This window comes from Pteropus medius, unplaced genomic scaffold (genome assembly GCF_902729225.1).
Source record: "Pteropus medius unplaced genomic scaffold, Ma_sr-lr_union100, whole genome shotgun sequence".
NCBI lineage: Eukaryota > Metazoa > Chordata > Mammalia > Chiroptera > Pteropodidae > Pteropus > Pteropus medius.
Genome location: NW_024342473.1, coordinates 3,912,489 through 3,929,748, shown reverse-complemented (window position 1 = coordinate 3,929,748; position 17,260 = coordinate 3,912,489). Strand labels below are relative to the sequence as shown.

The 17,260-nt window shown below is 33.3% G+C and overlaps 1 protein-coding gene and 1 pseudogene across 2 annotated transcripts in view; both read right to left on the bottom strand.

Moving 5' to 3' along the window:
• NAALADL2 (N-acetylated alpha-linked acidic dipeptidase like 2) overlaps positions 1 to 12,697 on the bottom strand; it is a 1,088,713-nt gene extending 1,076,016 nt beyond the window's left edge. The window contains exons 1-2 of one of the 2 annotated variants that reach the window (XM_039865076.1): positions 11,363 to 12,697; positions 6,955 to 7,060 (exon numbers count right to left, since the gene is read on the bottom strand). The gene's annotated coding sequence lies outside the window, so the exon portion shown is untranslated. Of the gene's footprint in view, positions 1 to 6,954; positions 7,193 to 11,362 lie in introns of those variants that run through there. The other variant, XM_039865077.1, reaches the window with a different exon arrangement.
• A 95-nt stretch (positions 12,698 to 12,792) lies between these two features.
• LOC120604403 (nucleolar protein 16-like) overlaps positions 12,793 to 17,260 on the bottom strand; it is a 44,049-nt pseudogene continuing 39,581 nt past the window's right edge.

The window sequence follows — 17,260 nt, the reverse complement described above, 5'->3', positions numbered from 1 at the left end:
ATAGAAGTCAATGAAAAAATTAATATTTTGAAATAATCATGGGGAAAAAAAGATAAAATTCTAGCCAGACTTATTAGAGAAAAAAAAGAAAGCAAAGACACAGGAATCAGAGATATGGCATCACTCTAAATGTTACAGTTATTACAAAGATATTAAGAGAATATTATGAAAAACTTTAGGCCAAGAAATTCTACAACTTAGATGAAATGGAAAAAGATACCTTTAAAGACAAACTGCCAAAACTCACTTAAGAAAAAACAGATACCCAATTATACTTTTGTACCTTTTAGGGAATTTAAGTTTGTAGCTAAAACGTTTCCCACAAATTAAAATCCAGATCCAGATTACACCGGAAAATTCTCCTAAATACCTAAGGAAGAAATAATCTCAACACTGCACAATATCTTGCAGAAAACTGAAGAGGAAGGAATATTTCCCAAGTCAGTCTATGAGACTACCACTACTACTATAGTGCAAGATAAAGATAATTGAGGCCAATATGCCTCATGTAAATAAGTGCAAAAATACAAAAGAAAATCTTGCCAACAGAATCCAATAATATATAATCATCAAATGAGATTTATCCATTTATTCCAGGAATGCAAGGTTGGCTTAACATTCAAACAGTAATTAATATAATTCACCACAATAACGAACTGAAAAAGAAAAAAATGATAATTTCAATGGATGAAGAAAAATCATTTGACAAAATCCCTTTTCCAATCACAATAAAAATTCTTAGCGCACTAGAAATAGAAGGCACCTTCTTCACCCTGATAAAGAGAATTTGCCAAAACCCTCTATTTAACTTATATTTAATGGTGAAACAAAGAATGTTTTCCTCTTAATATCAGGAGAAACATAAAGATGCCTGATCTCATCACTTTTATACAACAGTACTCTGGAGGTTCTAGCCAAAACAGTTGTATGTATATGTGTATGTGTCTGGGGAAGAGGGTGTAAAATAATAATAGACATTTATTTATATTGGGAAAGAAGAACTAAAATTGCCTTTGTAAATGATCTTACAGAACACGAACAGCTACAGATAATGCAGTGGAATTACAAAAAAAAATGCTACTAGAAAGCAATGAGCTTATTAGCAAGATTGTAAGATCTAAGATCGATATAAACATATATAATTAATTATATTTCTATATCTAGCAATAAATCAACAGAAATTCAAATTTAGAAAAAATGCCATTTAAAATCATAAAATATTAAATATTTAGGAATAATTCTGAAAAAAGATTTGCAAGACTTATGAAAACTACAAACCACTGCTTAAGAGAAATTAAAAGGATATATGCAAATAGAGGCATACCTTGTTTATAGGTCAGAACACGCAATAGTGTTAAGATGCCATTTCTCCTTAAATTGATATATAGAATCAACATACCCAAAACAAAATTCCAACAGCATTTTTGTAGAAATTTAAGAGTGACTCTAAAACTTATGTAGAAGTGCAAGGGAACCACAACAAGCAAAAAGACTTCTGAAAAGAACAGTGTTATAGAGCTAAATCTACCTGGTTAAAAGACATATAGCTATTAATTAAGAAAGTGTAGTGGTGATTTATAGATAGGCAAATAGATCAATGGAACAAAAGAGACTCTAAAAAGGGACACACACATAAAAGGACAACAGATTTTTTTTTTTTTTTTACAAAGGATAAACACAATTCAGTAGAAAAAGGATAGTCTTTTCAACAAATGATGTTGGAACGATTAAAAATCAATATACAAACAAAGAAAAAGTTGACCCATGCCTTACTCTATACATAAAAATTACTCATAATGGATCACACTCTTAAACTTTTAGAGTAATACATAAAAAAAAAAACCTTTATGACAAAGGTTTTAGACTGTTTCCATAGCTGTAATACCAAAAAAAGTATAATTCCTAAAAGAACAAAGTAACAAATTGGATTTCATTAATATTGAAAACTATTTAAAAGACACTGTTAAGAGAATAAAAGACAAGTCAGACTAAAAAAATGTATTTGCAAATCACATCAGATAAAGACCTTGTATCCTGACTCTATAAAGAACCCTCGACAATAGTATAAAGAACTCTCAAAACTCAACAGAAGAACAATTCAAAGTTTGGCAACAGATATGAACAAACACTTCATCAAAGAATGCATATGGGTGACAATCAGCAAATAAAAAGGTGCTCAACATCATTAGTCATTGATGTATATTAAAACCATAGAGATGTACCAGTACGCCCCTATTAGAATGGCTAAAATTAAAAAATCTGACTATAAAAGTGTTAGCAAGAATGTAAAGGACATGGAACTTCTCCTACACTGCTGACTGGAATGTAAATGGTACGACCACTTTGGAAAATTAATTTGACAGTTTCTTAAAAATTAAACATATACCCATCATATAACACAGCCATTCTGCTCCCAGATTTTTCCCCAAGAGAAATAAAAGCATGAGTCCATATACAATCTTTTATATGAATGTTCATAGCAACTTTATTTGTAAGAGCCAAAAACTAGAAAATCTTACATGGTTATCAACAAAGGAATAAACAAATTAAAGCATATCCATAAAATCAAATGCTACTCAGTGAAAAAAGGAAATAAACTACTACTACGAGTATCAACATGGATGAGTCTCAAAAATATGCTTTAAAAAAAATACATACCATATGATTCCACTTACATAAAACATAGAAAATAAAAACTAATATATAATGACAAAAAGCAGAGATCAGTGGTTTCCTGGGAACTGGGAACAGAGGCCAGGGTTAGGAAGATTATAGAGACATGTGGAAACTTTTGGGGCTGATGAATATGTTCACTATATTGTGATGATAGTTTCACAGCTATACAGATATGTCAAAACTTCACAAACTGTACAGCTTAAATATGTGCACTTTATTGTATGTCAATTATACCTTAATAAAGCTATCAAAAATAAATAGAAAAAATAAGACTTCTAAAATGTTAGGATTTACTGGTTTTCACTTGACTCATTTAACACGTTTAGATTGAAAATATGTTTATTCGTTTCATTCGAAAGATAGTATTCTTCAGGTTCATCTTTCAGTTTCATCATTAAAGACTCTAGCACTAGAAAATTTTAGAATTAAATATATTATCACATGTTTCAGTCAAAGTTTTCTCATTTTCAAAATCACTACAAGTAATAACAAGGAATGGAACTATCGTTTATTCATTCAAAAATATTTGAGTATTACAGTCTGTGCTAGGTAATGATATTTAAGATTAATAATTCCAACCTTGAGTACTGAAGAGATCTTAGCATAAATAGATGGTCAAATAATCTTTTCCTTTACCCAATTCTAATGTGCATGTATGTATAGAGGTAGAGCTAGAGAGAGAAAGAGAGAGAGAGAGAGAGAGAGAGAAATAGATACAGAGATAGAGATATAGAAATAAAGATAGAGATAGAGATTAGAGACAGAGATATAGTATAGCTATATATATAAAATAAGCTGGCAACAATGAATATATACCTTTAACAGGAGAGAATTCACTCTCCTACATTCTAGGTGAAGAAAAAATAAACACTTAACAGTTTATGATTATGAAAACAGCCAAGAAATGAGTCAAACACATTATCAGCATCTCATGTCAACATGGAGTCAAAGTGCTAACGGAAGTTATATTTTCTTCATGGCATATTCAGCTCTTTGAGAAATATCCAATGTTTCCATAGTACATCAAAAGAGAAAAAATCAGGGTAGAGAGACAGCATGTGCATAGACAGAGCTCGGAAATACTGAACTAATGCCTAAAGAAGTCATAGAACAAATCAGTGCAGCTGGCCTGCTGAATGTTCATTAGCCAACCTGGAAGAGGCAGAGGTGTCCCACCTAGAGCAGCTGCCAATCCAAAAGGAAGCATCAGAGTTCAAAAGAGCCAACATCATACAATCAGAAAATTTTAGAGCTGGAAAGGCTCTAAGAGGTCATGTTAGTTCAGTGTCTACAAATCCGTAGATTGCTGCACTTCATCTATTCTATGAACTTCTTGAAATTATTATATATATATGTGCTTAAGAACCACCAATCCAGTTCAATTATTTCAATTAACAAATGAGAAAATGGTCCCATTGAAAGTGAATCTCAGATCACTGGTACTAAATTGGAGACAGGATCTCTTGAGTTCTGGCTATTGGTTTTTCCTATCATACCAAGTTGTCTCCTATTAAATATTAAAAATCTTAACTTCAGCAGAAAAAGACAGACAGCTGGGATCTCTAATCTTTGATTCTCCAAAAGATTCAACATCTTCTGTTTAATCACTCAATAAGCTCTCTGTGAGTCCATTTATACTGCCCTTCCTTGTCAAAGTGCCCAACATAACCTGTGTGACATCTGTGTTCTGGCAGCCCTTGCAATTGAAACATCTGACACAATAGCTCATCTCCTAGTGGTACCACAGAAACCAAAGTAGTCTGTCAGAATACTCAAGGGAGAAATGAGAGGAATATAAAAATGTTTTGAGAATATAAGTGTTCAAGAACAATGCTATGCAATTACTTACGGTGCATTGTATAGTTAATGTTCAATGTGTTGAACTGAATTGAATTGGGGTATAAAGCATCTAACAAATAGTCACCCTGACCGTTCTCAAAAGAGAATTTTTGCTCAAGAAATGCCTCCATTATGAATGCACTAAAGCTATTTAAACAAACAAACAAACAACAAAAAAATGATCTTTCCTTAAGCAACTCCAAATATATTGATCAGTCTTTCAGTTATTCCAAAATGGCTCTGAATTTATAAATAGATGTCAGATGTTTATACGTTCAATAAATTAATGGAACTTTCAATGTGGCTTTTATATATATATACATACACACACACACACACACACATATATATATGTGTATATATTTTATATATATATACACACACACACATGTGTATATATATACACACACATATATATATACACATATATATACACACACACATATATATACATATATATATATATACACACACACACATATATATACACACACATATCTATATATAATTTTTTTTTTAAATCTCTCCAGTAAAATATTTTGGCTAATGATAAAGAATCTCTCAGCAAATAATACCATTAAGTTCACTTACAGATGGTTTAACAGTGGTGTTTGAAGTCTAATAATATATTGCTAACTTGGGCAAGATGCCATTGGGCTGAATGTCAATTTGTACTAAGTAAATTCTCCATCTCAAATTTAAATGAAGTGTTCCCCCCCCTGCAAAATCTGCTTCTTTCTATATATTGACTATTCTGATTAGTAGCATTATAATTTATCTAGTCCCTAATCTAAAATGTTTACTAAACTTTCCTCTCCCTTACCTCAAACATCTACTGAATAAGGATATCCAATCAACTATACCTTATAAACATCTATCAAATTCATGTCTTCCTTTTTCTCATGGCCATTACTTTGTTATAGGCTATCATCATCTTGAGCCTGAACTCATAGTTCTTTCTACCTTTAATTGTTCCCATTATAGTTTTTCCTTCATATGACATCAAAATTTTCTAAAATTTATGTATGATCATTTCTCATTCTGCTTAAAACCTATCAGTGTCATCCTACTGTATTCAAGTAAACTCAGATTTTTACTTTAAAGTATACAAGTATACGGCTTTTGTAATTGAACCTTGTTGTCCTTTCCATTCTCATCTCCAGCAACTGGTAACATCTCCCAGAGGCTCTTTAAACCTCCTGCTTAGAGATCCTGTCAAGGTTCCCCATGCAATTGTTTTTCTTTATTCCTTTGACCTTTGGCATATACTATACTCACTTGATAAAACACTCTCTCTGACCGTTTTTCCATCTGGCATAGAAGCTACCCTTCCTTCAAGGCTTAAGGCTGCAATAACCCTTCCATATCTGCCATATATGAAGTTAATTGTTTGCTCTACAATTTGCATACTTTGTCTATATTTCTATCATAGCATTTTTAAGACAGTATTTTATGATTTGTTCAAGTGTTCACCTCTATCATCAGAATTTCTGTAAGAACACAAACTATACCAAATAAATTTTTGTGCCATAGAACCTAACAAAAAGTTTAAACAGAAATATAACTGTTTGATGAGGAATTAAGTGAATGAGTTTATAAAAAATATGGAAGAACTAGGATCCCTATTCTCTTGTACATGTAATTGGTTCAACTTATTTTTTTTTTCTTTTTAAATTCTAAGATATTCAGAATGTATTTGTTTCTACTTACCCTATGTTCAATTAAATAAAACTCATTGTTTGCTAGGGCTGCCATAATAAAGAACCACAGACTAGGTGGCTTAAATAACATTAATTTATTTTCTCACAGCTTAGGAGGCTAGAAATCTGAGATCAAGAAAGAACAAGAAGGGCTGGTTCCTTCCGAGGACTGTGTGGAAGGAAGAATGTGTTCCATGTCTCTCTTCTTGGCTTATAGATGGCTATCTGCTGTGTCTTCACATGGTCTTCCCTCTTTCCATGACTATGTCCAAATTTCCCCATTTTAAAAGGACAATAGTGATACTGGATTAGGGCCCACACTAATGTCCCCATTTTTAAATAATCACTTCTCTAGAAACCCTATTTCCAAATAAGGTCAAATTCTACAGTACTGGGGGTTAATATTTCAATATGAATTTTTTTGGGGGGACACAATTCAGCCTATAACACCTATGCTCACATGTATAAAAAAAGTTGAGTTATGGTTGTTTTTCAGTCTTTTCAGAATGTTTCTAAATAATTAGCAAGATTTTTCAGAATATTTTCTATTACCTTTAAATCATTTTTATTAAGAAAAAGTCTCTACGGCCTCCAACAGTGGTTTTGAAATCCAACTGTTACATCAAAGTCAACACCAGAGCCGAAGGAAGAAAAACTGGATTGAAATTAGTCCTAGCTGACCCATTAATCATTGAGTTTTCCCTGGGCATAGAACTCAAACTGTGCCTCAATGTTTTACCTGGAAAGGAAAGTGGTTGGAATGAATCCCTCTGCAATTCCACACGCCCAGCGACTGATTCTACCTTGTCTTATTTTGCCAGGCAACTGGCACTGTGGGAGGTGACCTAGAAATAATACAAGAACACTTATTTAAATGAAGAGATTAATATAAATTCAGTTGAGTTTAGAAATGTTTACACAGCTGAAGACCATGAACCTTCCAGACGTCTTAGACAAATTTCATACATTCTCTGAGGACAGACTGCTTTTGGAAATGTAAATGCACACAGATGTTGCCTTTAGCACATACATAAAAAAAAAAAATACCTATGATAGGTATCCCTCATGGCAGTTCTTATGCTACTTCAAAATTATTTTCATCAAAGTTGCCTATTCTCGCAATCTTCATTTTCTTGAAAATTAGTCATAGAAAAATAGAACCCTATCACAAAGTAGGTTAAAAGATTTTAGTTACACATTAATTGATAAAAATTCTCTTGGATTCTGTGATGAAGTTCAAAGCATCTACGTGTTCTCTTACTAAATGGTATCCAAGTGCTACTCTGAACTAGCAAATTAAAAAAGGAGCACAACACTGTATCTATTTTATGGTTATTTTATATTATACAGTACAACAGTTAGACATTTATATATGAAGTGATCCCCCTGATAACTCTAGCACCCACCTGGCACTACACATAGCCATTATAATAATATTGACTATAATGCCTATGCTGTACTCTACATCCCCCAGACTGTTTTGTAGCTAATTTATACTTCATCCCTTCACCTTTTTCACCCAGCCCACGATCCTCCTCCCATCCAGCAATCACCAGTTTGCTCTCTGTCTATGAGTGTTTTCATTTAGTTGTTCTTTTGTACCTTAGATTCTGCATATAAGTAAAATCATATGGTATTCTTCCTTCTCTCTGACTTATTTCATTCATCATAACCTCTAGGTCCATCCACATCACTGCAAATGGTAAGATTTCATTTTTTAATGGCTGAGTAATATTCCATTGTATGTATGTGTATGTATGTGTGTGTATATATGTATACATACATACATATACACACACACACACACACACATATATATATATACATGTGTATATATGGATATATATGGATATATATATCACTTCTTTATCCAATCATCTATTGATGGGCACTTAGGCTGTATATATATGTATACATACATATATACATACATACACACACACATATATATACATGTGTATATATGGATATATATGGATATATATCACTTCTTTATCCAATCATCTATTGATGGGCACTTAGGCTGCTTCTATATCCTGGTTATTGTGAATAGCGCTGCCATGAACATAGGGGCACGTAGATCTTTATGAACTAGTGTTTGGTTTTCTTTGGATAAATATCCGGAAGTGAAATTGCTGGATCAAAAGGTAGTTCTATTTTTAATTTTTTGAGGAACCTCCAACTATTTTCTATAGTGGTGGTACCAATTTTCAATCTCACCAACATTGTACAACAAGGGTTCTCTTTTCTCTGCATCCTCACCAACACTTGTTTTTTGATTTATTGATGAGAGCTATTCTGACAGGTATGAGGTGATATCTCATTATGGTTTTAATTTGCATTTCTCTGATCATTAATGACCTTGAGCATTTTTCATATGTCCATTGGCCATCTGTATGTCCTCTTTGGAGAAATACCTACTCAGGTCTTCTGCCCATTTAATTGAATTGTTTTATTTTTTGTTGTTGAATTGTATGAGTTCTTTATAAATTCTGGATATTAACCCCTTGTCAGATATATCACAAGCAAATATTTTCTTTTCTATAGGTTTTTCCTTTTTGTTGATGGTTTCCTTTACTGTGCAAAAACTTTTTAGTTTGAGGTAGTCCCATTTATTTTTTTCTTTTATTTCTATTGCATGAAGAGATATATAAGAAAAAAATTACTAATGGCTATTCAGACTTTACTATGTTTTCTCCTATGATTTTTATGGTTTTGGGTCTTACGTTTAAGTCTTTAACCCACTTCGAGTTTATTCTTGTATATGGTGTAAGAAGGTGGTCCAGTTTTCCCAACACCTTCTGTTGACAAGATTATCTTTACCCCACTGTACATTCTTGTCTTTGTCATAGCTTAAATGACCATATAGGCGTGGATTTATTTCTAGGCTCTCTATTCTGTTCCATTGATCTAAGTATCCATTTTTATGCTGGTATCATGCTGTTTTTATTACTATAGTCTTGTAGTATAGTTTGATATCAGGAAATATGATACCTCCAGCTTCATTCTTTCTCAAGATTGCCATGGCTATTAAGGGATCTTTTATGGTTCCATATAAACTTTAGGATTATTTGTTCTAGTTATGTGAAAAATGTCATTTATATTTTGATAGGGATTGCACTGACTCTACAGATGGCTTTGGGTAGTATGGACATTTTAATGATATTGATTCTTGCTACCGATGAGCATGGTATATGCTTCCATTTATTTGTATCTTCTTCAATTTCTTTTTTTCAATGACTTATAATTTTCTGAGAACTTACCTCCTTGTTTGATTCCTAAGTGTTTTATTGTTTTTGATGCAATCATAAATGAGATTTTCCTAATTTCTCTGATAGTTCATCATTGGTGTATAAAAAATGCAACTGGCCTCTGAATATTAATTTTGTATCCTACTACTTTACTTAATTCATTTATCTCCTAATAGTTATTGGTGGAATCTTCAGGGTTCTCTATAGATAGTATCGTGTCATCTGAAAATAATAACAATTTTAATTCTTCCTTTCCAATTTGGATGCCTTTTACTTCTCTTTCTTATCTGATTGATGTAGCTAGGACTTCCAAACTAAGCTGAATAGAAGTGATAAAAGTGGACATCCTTGTCTTGTTCCCAAAATTAAGGAAAAGACTTTTAGCTTTTCCCCACTGAGTGTGATATTAGCTGTAGGTTCATCATATATGGCCTGTATTATGTTGAGGTATGTTCCCTCTATTTTCACTTTGCTAAGAGTTTTTATCATAAATGGATGCTGCTTTTTTTTGTCAACTGCTTTTTCTGCATCTGCATTGTACAATTTTTCTCTTTCAATTTGTTAATGTGCTGTATAACATTAATTGATTTCAAGACATTAAACCAACTTTGCATCTAACAAATAAACCCAACTTGATCATGGTATATGATGTTTTTAATGTGTTGCTGAATTTGGTTTGCTAATTTTTGCATCAATGTTCATCAGGGATATTGGTCTACAGCTTTTTTTTTTTTTTTATAGTGTCTGCTTTTGGAAATGGTAATGGTACCCTTGGAAAAAAAGTTAGGGAGCCTTCCCTCCTCAATTTTTTTGGAATAGTTTGAAAAGAATAAGTGTTACTTCTTTAAAATGTTTGGTAAAATTTACCTATGAAACCATCCAGTTCAAGACTTTTGTTTTTTTGTAATTTTTTTGATTACTGATTTGATTTTGTTGGTGGTAATCAGTCAGTTCATGTATTTATTTTTAAATACACCAAATAACAACAGAACACAATGAAATTATCTTTACTGACACCGAAAAACATGTATTTGAAAGAGTTAATTTCTCTTGATAAATGTGTTTTCATACATTTTATAGAAAGTATATTGATCAAAAGTTTTGGGAAAATGTTTTGAAAGAGAATGACTCATAAACATTTAAGAAATAATGAAAATATGAACACGAGGCTATAGGATATGTTAGAAAACTTGAAGCAACATCAAATCTGGAAGGAAAAAATGCTTTCGGAAGATTATTTAGGACACGAATAATTCCTTGACAGGGACGTTTATGTTAAATTACCACCTGAAACTAATTTTTTTTTGGGGGGGTGTACTAATTCTTGAAGATAGTAAGTATATATTTAACTGACATTAATTTATTTAAACATATATTTGATGCTGGAGAAGAACAAGTGAGCTCACATCAAAAAACAGCTATCTCGATATTCAACACTAGACAATATTAATGATGATAAATTATTTAAAGAGTATCACCAATATAAACTTTAAGATGGGTATAGAATGTGGGTTTAGGTTTTTATTATAAGTATGTTAATGAACAACTTGAGTCTAAGAGGGTACTTTTTAGTACCTGAAGTTTCTATGGATTTACGAATTTTGCTTGGACTATTGCTGTTCTGGAAAATCAAAACATACTGTAGAGAATGGAGCAGATGGCTATACAATCATGGCCTACAGCTGTAAGATTCAGTAATTGATATAATGGCAAAAAATGGTACAGGGTTGCAAAAAGAACACCATAAATATTAACGCAAGTTATCATGATCTGAGGTTCATAATGTACTTTGAGAGTATACTGATCACCCAAAATTGATAACATATTTCTTCCATTTAAGGAATACCTCATTCCACAAGTCATTTCTTTAAAGATAGTGTGTCTCAAAGTTCTTACATGCTTACATGGTTGATTCACTTCTTATGGCCAAGTGCTCCCAGAGAATGTTTTATTCATTCTTGCTGATAGCTCTGGAAAATATAAGTAGTTTGCATACTTATATTTTTAAAGCACACATCTCTCCTTTTCCTTCTATAACGAAAACTCACTGCAAATTTTAATTAAGATTTGAGGTAGAACTAAATATTTTATATGTGGGAGTCTAAAGTACGAAGGGAATCATTGGCCAGAATATTTTGCTAATCATGAAAAAAAGGCCAACAAACTCCCACTTCACTAAGATACCCAAACACAGGTTCTCAAAGGCATGTTTCCTGAATAAAAGGTTCTTTCCATCTGAGGAGTAGGAGCTAACATTCCTCCCTACTATTTAGTTCATTCCACTATTTTCAATTTACCTATGCTTTTCCTCCTTTACACTCTCCACACATTTTGAAAATTATAGGCTGCTCCTTTCCTCTAAACTTGAAACCAGGTGTTCTTGTTTTTTTTAAAAACGTCACCACTGGAATATAATTCACATACAATAAAATTAAAGGGTATAATTCAATGGTTTTCAGTATTTCACAGAGTTGTGCAATAATCATCACAGTTAATTTTAGAACATTTTTATCCTTCCAAAAAGAAACCCCATATTCATTAGCAGTCACTCCTATTCCCCTCTCTCTTAGCCCTAGGAAACCAATAATCTACTTTCCGTTTCTATAGATTTACCAATTCTGGACATTTCATGTAAATGGAATCACACAGTATAGTCATGTGTTGCTTAACAATGGGAATATTTTCTGATAAATGCATCATTAGGCAATTTCATCACTGTGAGAACATCACTGAGTTTAATTACACATAGATGGTATAGCCTACACTTCACGCCGAGACTATATAGTACAGCCTATTGCTCCTAGCCTATGAATCTATCGAGCATGTTATTGTACTTACATAGGCAACTGTAACCAAAGGGTATTTGTTTATCTCAATATATCTAAACATGGAAATGGGACAGTAAAAATATGGTACAAAAGATAAAAAATGGTGCACCTGGATAGGGCTCTTACCATAACTGGAGCTTGCAAGACTGGAAGTTGCTCTGGGTGAATCTGTGTGTGAGTGAGTGGTATGTGAATGTGAAGGCTTAGGAAATTACTGTATATTGCTATAATCTTTATAAACATCATATGCTTAGGGTACACTAAATGTATTTTAAAATTGTTTCTTCAAAATTAACTAATCTTAGCTTACTGTAATTTTTATTTTTTTTAAGTAAAAGAGTCTTGTTTTATTCTGTACAGACTATATGCAAACAAACCACCCACTCTGAAAACAGCAGGTTCTGGCTTTTCCTGGAGCCTACAGAAGAAACTGGAGTCTGTAGGAAGCAGTTCCTTCTCCAGAGAGAGGACAAAACTTTTTGATTCCATGGAGTTTGGCCAGCCTCATCTGTAGCCACACACCCCTCCTTGCCTTAAACCCTGCTTCCAGCTTCTCGGGTCCAGGAAGAAGCCTCAGCCTGGGCAGCTATAAACCAGTTACTCAATCTCCATCTTATTTTTCTGCAAAGAATCAATGAAGGCTTGCCATTCTGCTGGGTAAAAACGCTTATAGACTTTGATCTTATTCCGAATTTGTTTCGAGTTGTCTTGATAGTAATTCTTCTCATCCTGGGCCATCGCCTTGTAGTCCTCCCCATGGTTCTCTACCATGTAGGGTACAGAGTCTATGAGGTCCCGAGACACTGTATATCCTTTCTTTTCTGGGAGGCTGGCTTCTACCTCCAAGTCATTTAGCACATAGGGCGTCTGCATGAGTTCCTGAGGCCTCTCCACTATGTCCACCCCCATGGCCTTGACCTTTTTCTTACGGAGGGGCCCTGCCTTGTTGGGGTCCACTGTCAACTCCATCTCGGCCAGGTTCTACCGCACCAATTCAATGGGGTACCAGGCATGTCGAATGTGGGAGCATTCGATTCGAGGCGCTGCCTTCTGTCTAGCAACCAGGTTAAGACATTTTCGGTTAACACTGTAACCGATCTTCTGCCTCCGGGTCTTTCCCTTGGCCTTGGGCATCATGCTGACCACCACACAGGTAACTCAAGAGTCTGCGCTCTCACTCCTGTAATTTTTTTATTTATAAACTTTAACTGTGTAAAACTTTTCAACTCTTCTGATAACACTTAGCTTAAAACACAAACACACTATACAGCTCAGCTGTACAAAAATGTTTTTTCTTTACATTCTGATTCTATATACTTTTATCAAGTATTATATAATGTACATAATTATATTGCTATACCTTTATACAACTAGCTGCAGTTTTGTTTACACCAGCATTACCACAAACACCTGAGTAATATGCTATACTCTGACATTATGATGTCACTAGGCAATAGGAATTTTTCAGCTCCATTATAATCTTATGGGACCACTGTCATATACGCAGTCCATCGTTGACCAAAATGTCATTATGTGGTACATGACTGTACCTGGTCTTTTTGACTAGCTTCTTTGCCTTACCATAATGTTTTCAAGGTTCAATCATGTGGTATAATATATCAATACTTCATTCCTTTTCATTGTCAAATAATATTCCATTAAATAGACATATCAGATTTACTGATCCATTCAACAGTTGATGAACAGTTGGGTTGTTGCCACTGTTAGGCTATATTAAATAATGTTGTTATGAGTATTCATGTACAAGTGCTTAAGTAGACAAACGTGTTTTCATTCATATAACCTTCCATTGGATATATAGCTAGCAATGGAATTTGAAACATATAGAAAGTCTATGTTTAACAATTTAAGAAACTGCCAAACTGTTCTCTAAAACAACTACAGCAGTTTATATTTCCTTCATCAACAATGTATGAGGCTTCCAGTTTCTCTCTATCCACAACAGCACATACTATTATCTGATAAACTTTTTAATTAGTTATCCTAGCGGGTGTAAAGTGGTATGCTATTTACGGTTTTGATTTGCATTTTCCTAACATGTAATAATGTCAAGCATTTTCATGTGCTTATTGGCCATTTGAATATCTTCTTTGGAGAAACGTCTATTCAAACTCTTTGCCCATTTTTAATTTGGTTATTTGTTTTTATAGTACTGAGTTGTGAAAGTTCTTTACACATTCTAGACATATTATTTGTAAATATTTTTTTCCATGATATAGGTTTTTTTTTTACTTTTTGGTGGTAAAATTTATAGCACGAAAGTTTTAAATTTTGATGTAATATAATTTATTTTCATTTGTTCCTTGTGCTCTTAATGTCATATCTAAAAAATCACCACAGAGCCCAAGGTCACGAAGATTTCTTCATGGTTTTTTTTTTTTTTTTTTTTTTCCTAAGAGTTCTATAGTTTTAGCTCTTACGTTTAGGTCTTTGGTCAATTTTAAATTGTTGTATGTGTTGTGAGGTAAGGCTATCCAATTTCATTCCCTGCATGTGGATACCCAGTTGTCTAAGCACCATTTGCTGAAGATTCTTCTTTCCACGTTGGATTTTTTGGTATTCTTATCAAAAAGCAACTGGCCATAATTTTAAGTTTACTAATATAGTATTGAAGGAAAAAACTGACCTTAAATATTTCCATCAAATCTAATGAGACTTAGTAACCAGCAATATGGTAGAAAAATAGCTGGCCAGCATCCAGATGACAGATACAACATGGCAACAAAATACAGACTCTCTATATATCAATATCAAAAACAAAGCTGATAATAAGCTAGAAGGAAAAAAGCTGAAATCTCACGGGTAGGCACTGATATCATGTGTTCATAAAGCCACAATAATGACCCAAGTCACATAGGTAACTACAGAGAGATTTTATGTGATCCATCTAGATTAAAGATGTATGAAGAGCAGTCAACTGTTTAACAAGCTGGTTCAGTATAGAGATGCAATGGAGGATGTGAAACAAGAAATGAAGATGGAAAACAAGTCATGTAGACAAAATAAATAAGACACAAATTTGCAAAATGCCATGAGAATGTAAAGAAATAGACTAAGAATTTAACCCAGATATACTAGATATGAAATTGAGAACAGTCTCCACTCTTCAGTTACAAATATACTTATCAAATACCACATCTTTAGTAAGGCCTAGCTTATGGATTTGTAGAGACTTAGGGAGCACATCACTGCCTACAACTAAGAAGCATTTACTGACTTCTAGCTATATCCCAGGCACTCACTCTCTCAGTTACTTTACATATATTATCTCACCTAAGTCTCTTGAGTACCATAAGAGGTTAATCCTCTTATATTCATATTAGAGGTGACAAAACTGAGATTTTAAAAGGTTAAGTATCTTATCTAAGTCTCACAGATATAAAACAGCTGAGTCTTGATTTAAACCGGATCTAGCTGACTCCAAATTACATGGTCTTTTTATTATAGTGGTGAAGATTTTTTTTAAAAACTTCATTTAGATAAAGTTTAGTCTTTTACTTAAATAATAAATGAGTGGTATGTGGCTTGGGTGCTAAAGGCTAGAGGTTCACAGGATTTCTAATCTTCATGGGTTATTAATAGTACCATCAAGCTAATCACTTATATTGGAAACTTATAAAATATCTCTGATTTCCTCTCTCAACATGTCGTTTATACCTGACATCCATTTCCTCCTTTCCATTCTACTCTCTTAGATCTATTTCAGGTCATCATCATTCCTAAACTTGTTCACTGTAATATCTTCCAAACTAATATTCTATGTGTTGGCTCTCTTTACATAAATTCAGGTGATTCACTACTGCAAAACTAATCCTGAAATGCAGCTCTGATCATGGCATATCTACACTAAAAAATATTAAATACTTTCCCCTCATGTTCACTAAATCAAATACAGCTAATTGATCTTCACATTTAAGACATCCACAATACAGCCATGACTTTCCATTCCAGCCTAGACAACTTAGCTGCCTACAGCCAAACTGAATCATTTATTATTTTTGGAAATTACTAAATGCTTTCTAAACTTAATGCATTTATTTATTCTCTCCTCTAGGCATGGAAAGCCTCCCTCACATGTCTGCACAATGAAATCCAATCCATCTCAAATGCCACCTCTTCCAGAAAAACTATTCCAAATCCCTCAACATAATGATTGTGCCCTCTTTTAATTATAATTTTTCTTGTATAGGTCATATGACACAAAATTATTCTAGCTCTGTGGATTTCCTTAATCTCCCTTTTTTAAACATTAAGTTCTAGACATGAAAGCAAAGCCTGTGTATTCTTCTCTGAATTCCGTGAACACTTAGCAGATTCTCTGAAATTACAGGCATTAAAAAGTAATCACTGGATTAAATTATTAAAGTTAAAAAATATAGTCTACGGGCATGCTACCCTTAACAAGCCCGATTTGTGTGATCTCAGAAGCTAAGCAGGGTCAGGCCTGGTTAGTACTCAGAGGGGAGACCATCTAGGAAGACCAGGTGCTGTAGGCATAAAAAAATTTAAAAATAAGGTATTGTAAACTGACAAGGTCCTCGTAATCTGTGAGGTCAACCAAGGGTTGCTTTGCCTAAAAAAATAATAATAAATAATAAATAAAAATTTAAAAAAAATAAAGTTAAATAATATAGTGACATATTAACCAGAACTACATTGGTTGTAAATGACATGTGCTTAGGCAAAAGAATTACTTTTGGCTCATATGAACAAACTATGGAAAAGGAATGATAGGGATGGCTTCCAAATGACACAGACACTGACGGGACTTTGTTTCATGTCACTATGCCTCTCCTTTGGGTTGGCTTTATTCTTATTAAGACTTACTGTCTACCTTGCCAGACACAGGGCCACTAGTAGCTTCCTAATTTTCATCCTCTAAGCTTCGAGACCAGAGAGAAAAGGAATCTTCTGCAACACTCCCTTCCTACCCGCCCCCCAGCAT